This window comes from Xyrauchen texanus, chromosome 4 (genome assembly GCF_025860055.1).
Source record: "Xyrauchen texanus isolate HMW12.3.18 chromosome 4, RBS_HiC_50CHRs, whole genome shotgun sequence".
Lineage (NCBI taxonomy): Eukaryota > Metazoa > Chordata > Actinopteri > Cypriniformes > Catostomidae > Xyrauchen > Xyrauchen texanus.
Window position 1 is genome coordinate 7,789,168 of NC_068279.1, and position 7,713 is coordinate 7,796,880.

The window sequence follows — 7,713 nt, forward strand, 5'->3', positions numbered from 1 at the left end:
GGCTTTCTGAGTATATGATTAAATGGTAGAGCATACTTCCATCATTACCAATCAGTCTGCGTTTGATTTGAGCAATCATCTTAATGGGTATATTTTTGTTGTTTCTGTACGAGACTCTTTTGCTATCAGGTCTTTTGTGAGGTCTATTGTATTGGGGGTGCTGTACTCCATAATCTAGAGGCATCAGGACCCCGTACAGGTACATCAAAGTTGATGAGGTGAGTGTCTGACAGATGAGTCACTGCTGAAGGTAAGTGTCAAAGCTATTGTCCTGGGGTGCACGTCTGCTCACTGCTGTCCTTTCACTTGCCTTTTTATTGAACCTTTTGGCTCCCTTGTTTGTCCTTTTATCTCTCTCTTTATTTCACGCTTGTAAGAATTTGTACCACATCTTCAACTCTCTGTTCCTATAACATATTCAAGCAGTACCACCAAGACTGTACTGAATGAGACAGCTCACAGTATACCAGTTATAATTTCTCCGCTGGCAAAAACCATTTCAAAGTCCTAGCATTGTGTGTGGTTGAGCAATGCACAGACTGACAGCATGTCTGGAACCTACTGTCTCCTCTGTGAATATTCAGAGTGATACAAACATGAAGCGTCCCATGCTGTTATACTAAATTGGGCTCAGCAAAGGGGTCCTCTGACTATCAGGGGCCTCTAGCTGAGAGAAACCAAGAAACAAGCCACATCTTGTAAAATGGACAAATATATGAATAGTGCAGTGACTGTTAGCACAATAAATAACTCAATGGAATGAGAAATTCTGTCTGTTTCGAGCCACACCTCCGCACAAATAGCCTCTGAACATTTGTTATTGCAACTTTGATATCAGATACTACTCATGGCAAATTGATGTATCATTGGCAATGTATGAAGTGGATGTTTATTCTTGTAACATCTTGCATTTGTAATGAGAGGGGGTCTCCAAAGAGGCTGGTGACAGGGGCCTCACAGGACCATAATTCCTTGACTAACTCTTTCTGAACACCTCATTGCCCCCCCCCCCCCCATTGTTGTATATGTAACGGGAGCCAGTTGGTACGTGATAGCTGTGCAGTATGTGTAAACTTTACTCCCCTGGCCTCGAGGCTGTAGCCTTTATTCTCCTTGTTAGAAATTGGATACTCACCATCTCAACTCAGGGCTTTAAACTGCCATCTGTGCCTTGATTCTGCGACATATGAGTACTATCATACACATACACTGCTCATCCAGAAGATCCCTGAACATTCACTTTTCAATGCCTGCCGCTATCCCATACATCTGGTCTAACAACAGGGCTCCACCTAAGTCTAAGCTCTCTTCTACTGACTGCAGAACATGCTGATCGTTGATATATCTTAACAGCAATGACCAGCACCATAATTCGTCGATCAACCCTGATGTTTCATGTCGCCACTTTGCTCTTCTGAATTGTCATTCCATCTCTGATAAAGCGTTTTACCTATATAATCACTGACAATAAATTTGATATGTTACTACTCGTTGAAACCTGGCAAATACCCAATGATTATTTGCAGATTAACCTTCTTACACCAGATGGATATAAACACCTGTCCAGACCGCAGCTACAAGGCAAGGGGGGTGGCCTTGCTTTTTATCTGTCGAAATGATTTAAATCTCGCCCAACATGATTTCCACAACACTAATACATTTGAATATATGGTATTGAAGGCTGATTCTCACTGTCCTCTCACAGTTATTCTACTATATCGTCCTCCTAAGGCTCAATCTGACATTTTTACAAACTCTGTGAACTGTTGACTCTTACCTGTGCTTCGTCATCTCATGACCTCCTGCTTGGTGACTTTAATATTGTAGTATTATACATGCAGAAGAATTGAAATGACATGAATCTAGGAAAAACTCAACCTTTTTAATCCTAGAATTCCTCAACATCATAAATTAATGGACCAAGCATCAACAGTCCTACTGAAGGCCTGTCTTTGAACAATAAATTGGTCAAGACACTCTAAACACCATAATTCAAAGCAAAAAGGGTAATCGGTCAATAAGGTCCCCTCAGCATGACCTTCTGAACTTCCACACCTAGTTAAAGCAGACTTTTTTCCAAATGACCATCAAACTCTAATACTAACACATTTCATCTTAATCCAGGAAAATTCTACAGTCACAGTACTTTACCAATTTAACCTTCTAAAATGTACAGAATGCATTTAAATTCACGATTTATACAATACCTAGGTAATAGGTAAGGTTAGGTAGTTCTAGGTAATTCTGACAATTGCTTTGAACTGTGGTAACTTGTATAACTGACAAATTAATGATTATAGCCTGATGTACCTCTTTAAAATGTGTGTAATATGTTATCCATGTTGTATAACCAAGGAATTAACAATTGTGATTTGTAACCAGGGATTTTTTAGGTTTAATTTCCATGAAAGAATGTCATGTTTAGTATGTAAAGTTTGCTGGCGTATGCAGAGAAAGCTGATGACAACGAATGTCATGCCTCTTGTACCATTTGCAAGATATAAAGTTAATGATTAAACATGCATTATTTTGAGCGGGAATTTTGTAAAAGAATCTGTAAAACAATCTGAAACAAAGGACCATAAAATCAACTGTTGAAAAAGACAGCCCAGTTGACCATGTGGCTCTGAAAGGTCACTACTGATTGGTGCAAGACACATTTGGGGATGTGGACTATTTCAGTTCAAATGTTTCCAAACAGGAAGAGAACACACACTTCCTCTCTGCTCTCTTCTTCTACTCTTCTGACTGCTCAGACTTCACTCTGAAACTTCCCTCGTGTTCTTCTCTGGATCTCTTTGGAATCAGATCCATGCCATGTGAGGTCCAAGGAAGCTCGGGACTCGAAGTCCCGAGGAAGCCTCGCACTCTCTAAGGTTCATCCTCCATGAGAAGGCCTTGCTTCAAAGCAAACCTCATCATTCATACAGATAATAACTATCCGATCTTACAGAGGTCCAAAATATTGACGGAACTAAGAACCAAGCAACACAAAGAATGCAAGGAAACACAAAGACACGCAAAGTACATCTCTACACTTTGCTCAAAGTACTGGTGTATTAGATAAATACTTTGGGTAATCCGATAGCAAACCAATGTAGACATAAATAAGGATAAATGGTTTTTAAGGCATTGCCAACAGACTCCATAAAGTAAATTTTCACTCTATTGATGATTTATTTCACATTGTCACTCTCCTCACCACCTGTCATGTATATATGTGTTCGATTAGATTTATATTTAGAATAGCAATAAAGTTTGTCTGTATTCGAAGATGATTTTACTGTGGTATATTTTGATAAACAATCTCATCCCTGTTTCTAGATTTCGCTTCAAAGCTGTACCTAAATACGAGTGATATTATTTTTAATAAGCCATGAGAATAATATTACTCCCAATAAGTGAATTAATCATAATTCCCTTATTAAAGCTAATTCCTTACAGTAGAAATTGTGAGCGGATACAACGAAACGTTGTATTATGATTTTAATGGTGGAGGATTTTATTCAGACAAATAATCTAGTTATTTGTCATTTATCTCATTTATAATGGTTGTCGAATGCGACTAATTCCATTATACATTTGATTACCTAATAATGTAGAATAAGGACAGTTTAATTTACTTCATAGCTTGTGTATTTCGTGTGAGATGACAAGCTCTTTAACGGTTCTTGTCTAAATTCATCAGTACCAAATATCCTACATATAATGGAGTGAGAATTAGGGCACTTTAACAGTTCCCTTCTAAATGTAGCATACCAAATACCCTTACATATAATGGTGAGAATGAAGGCACTTTAACGGTTCCCTTCTAAATTCAGCATACCAAATATCCTACAATATTCATGTGGATACAGTTTGCTCTAATTCATTCAACTATTGTCTGTTTTAATTTGACTCAACAGGGTGTCTTTTTCTACTCCTACTCATGGTTATACTCTTGATTTAATCTGTACATTTGGGTTTGATATTACTTCGGTGTATCCTTTTGACACTGGCATCTCTGAACATAAGCTTATTGAATTTAGTTTTAGTCTACCTGCTCAGAAAAAATGCAATAAAAAAATGATATCCTATCGTGACCTTAAACCTGTCGATGTCACATTATTTTCTGCTTCCAATGCTTCCTCTGCAATTTCAGATGTCTTTGATGTCTCCTGTCCTTCATTGGTACTTTCTAAGTCCTCCTCTGTTATTTCTGAAATTTTGCATGAGCATGTTTTTATTAAGACTAGGTCTGTTCCCTCCTCCCACACTTCTGCCTTAAAGGTCACTGGTAGACAGTTTGAGGCTTTATAGGAAAACAGGTCTTACTGTTCACCATCTAGCTCTCATAGAACACCTCAACGCATACACAATTTATCTGAACTCTGCACAGTCTAACTATGTCTCTACAATTATCAATAAAGCAAGCAATAGGCCCAAGGTTTTGTTTGACACAATAAATAAGCTCACCCAACCTCCAACTCATGATATCTATACATCTAATGATCTTTGTTGTTCTTTCCTGAATTATTTCCAGTAAAAGTTTAATGATGTCCAACAGTGCTTTATAAATCAAATCAAATCAAAATCAAATCACTTTATTGTCACACGACCATATGCACAAGTGCAGCAGTGGGTGAAAGTCTTGTGCAGTTCCGAGCAACATAGCAGTCATGACAGTGATGAGCCATATACCAATTACAGTAAACATCAGATTTACACAACACAATTTACATATCTAATATACACATACTTACACTGTAAAAAGAAAAGGTGCCTGGAGGAACCTTTTGGGGTTCTTCACTTTGCCACACCGGCGGAACCGTCTGTAGATCCTCTAGGCACCCTTTCAAAAGGGGCGGTTCTCTGAGGAACCTTAAAGGCTTCTTGAGGAACCCTTTTATTAAGAATGATCAGGAACCACCTCTGGTGCTTCAAGGCACCATTTCCCAATTTGAATTCTATTTCTTGTCCCCACCCTCCCCATCCCTTTCTTTTACTAATAAATACAATTTATTTATTTATTTACATGTATTATTATTTTATAAACACAATGAAAAACTGAAACCAAATACAAAACAAACATTTTTTATTGATAAACAACAATAACATCCATACAAATAAAAAGTTCAATAAATAATCACCTTATAGTCAATAAATGTATCAACATCTAATTCATGGAAGCACATGTATAATGTTAATATTGTGATACATTAAGAGTTTAAATCTTGACAAAACTGTAAAATATAAATATGACTCATATCTTAAAACTTTCGAATATATTTCAGGTTCCTCAAAAACAGTAGCCTAAAATTCAAATTGACTACAATTCAATTTACAATGCAGTCAATGGTAACATTTTCACTCTGGGAATATTCACACAGGACATTTTAAGAAATTGATAAGCCTCAACACAACTGTAGGTAGCTTGATGCTCTCCTTCTGAATGCCCAACAGATACTGCAGAAAAGTCAGTGTACTTTTAGTTGGTTTCCTGTACTTAATGTTGAACAGAAAGTAGGCACTCAAAGTAAGGCTTCTTCTTGTACTATGCCCGATCCTAAATCATGCTCAGCATGTTGATGGCTGTCCACTGTATTGCGTTTTAACAGTTCCTTGTGTTTTCGATAAACATGAGAACGGTAGGAAGTAAAACAACTACTGTTATGGCTGCAGCCATTCAGTCCGCAAGTTATGTGGAAATGAGGCTCATGTTGATGGTACAGTCCAATGTGTTTGAGTAAATGGGTAAGATAAAATGTCTTCTTGTTGCACAGAGGGCAATTATAAATGGTCATTGTTGAACTATTTACACACCTTCAAAAGACGGGGCAAGTACAGAGAGGTCATTTCTTGTCAGCCAGCAACAGACATCAGAAACTGTCCACTGCCTCACATTAGAGATGTCCCTATAAAAGCCAATTCATGAGTCAGTTATTATGCTCATCAAGGCTGCATTTATTTGATGAAAAATACAAAAAACAAACGGCAATCATTGGGGTCCAAGCATCAATGGCCCGTGTGGGCAATCAGTGATTCAATTGAAATGTATCTTATGTGGTTTTTATAGCAAAGTCCATGAATATGATATTAGGCTCAAAAGATTCAGAACAGTTTAGAATTTGCTGTTAGCTTCCTGAACATCTGAATTTCTTTTTTTAATTAAACTAATGTTTGCTCAGAATGACTTGTTCTTTCGGTGCTTGGACCCCTAATTCATAAACTGATTTAAAAAATATTTTTCTGCTAGTGTTTTAATGAATAAGACCTGATTGACAAGCACCATTTCAGTTATTTTGAAGTCCAGAAATACACTTACATTTGTTGCAGCTCAGTGAAACCTGTATTTCAGAGGAATAAAGTATACTGGATGTTCTGAGGACAGAAAAAGATCAAAGGAAAGGGTTAGGGTAAATATTAAATAATAGTATACAGTTTGTACAGTATAAAAATCATTATGTCTACCCTAACGAAAATTAACCATGGTTTTACTACAAATAAAACAAAAACATGGTTATTATACCATAGTAACCACAAACGAACCATGGTTTTGCTACACTAACCATAGTTTTACCATGGTAACGTTAGGCCTATTTGTAGTACAACTGTGTTTAAACAAATACTAATCAATCCGACAGAAAACAATGTTTACTACACTTTTACTATAATAAATCCTTGGCTAATTTTCGTAAGGCCATGGAATGTCCCCTTAAAACATGTAAACCCAATTTGTGTATGTTTGTGTAAACAACGAATTAACACAAATGCCAATGACAACAAATAACGTTAGTTAAATAAAAAAGAGAGCGCTAACGTTACATTGTCTAAAAGTTAACAACAAAACTAAAATCATTGTTTGTGATTTAACAGTGCTCATTTCGACCCACAAAGTAATTTCGTTTAGGCTACATTTCGTTAGCATCGCAGCTAAAACAGTTAGTCCTATTCTGCTATAGGCCTAACTTACTGTCAATGTGTATGGTCAATATACGTTCTTTGCTATAAGCGGTTAAAAAGTTTAAAACATACATTTTTAAACAGCCATACAATTAAGCGTGTTAGTGTGTCAATGTGTGTACACATAGTATATATTTTGCATAATAATTTTGGCGACTTTACTCACCTTTAATGGGGAAGTCATATGAAGCCGTTTTTTTTTAAATCACCGCTTCTTGCGTTGCGCGGGAGCAGAACGCACGAGAGCACTTCTTCTTCTTCTTCGTATTTTTCTTCCGATTAATAATTATAATAATACTACACTTTAAAAATATATATTCTGTAATAGGTTTCATCATGGCAATAACAACATAAAGATAAATCACTGTATTAATTGTTGACCAGTTTAAGCAATAGCCAGTCCTGAAAGCTATTTAATTCAGAATTACAAAATACTCAATTTAATATAGCCTACAGCTGTTCGTTTGAGGGTCACATTTGTACTGTTTGTGGTCAAATGCATAATAATAATAATAATAATAATAATAATACTATTAAATAAATGTAAAATCTATATTTCATTTCATGGTAGCCTACTAAACAAAATTTCACTTTTAATAATGCACTGTTTATTTCAATATGAAATTTTTTAAATAATAGAAAAAAAAAATTCTATTTAAATTAGTGACATATTTTGTGGACATGCTGTACCACTAGGCAAGGTCTGTAGGCTATAGTAGCCTATAAATCTGCTTGGTTGTAAAATGTCTATTGCTTTTTTTGTCTTTTTAT

At 36.1% G+C, this 7,713-nt stretch overlaps 1 long non-coding RNA gene across 1 annotated transcript; it reads right to left on the reverse strand.

The window, feature by feature from the left end:
- Positions 1-5,222: 5,222 nt before the first annotated feature.
- LOC127643207 (uncharacterized) lies at positions 5,223-7,168 on the reverse strand. Its single transcript, XR_007970467.1, has 3 exons — positions 7,109-7,168; positions 6,305-6,360; positions 5,223-5,894 (listed from the first exon to the last, which is right to left on the reverse strand). It is a non-coding gene; the product is annotated as an uncharacterized LOC127643207 (long non-coding RNA).
- Between the last annotated feature and the right edge of the window lie 545 nt (positions 7,169-7,713).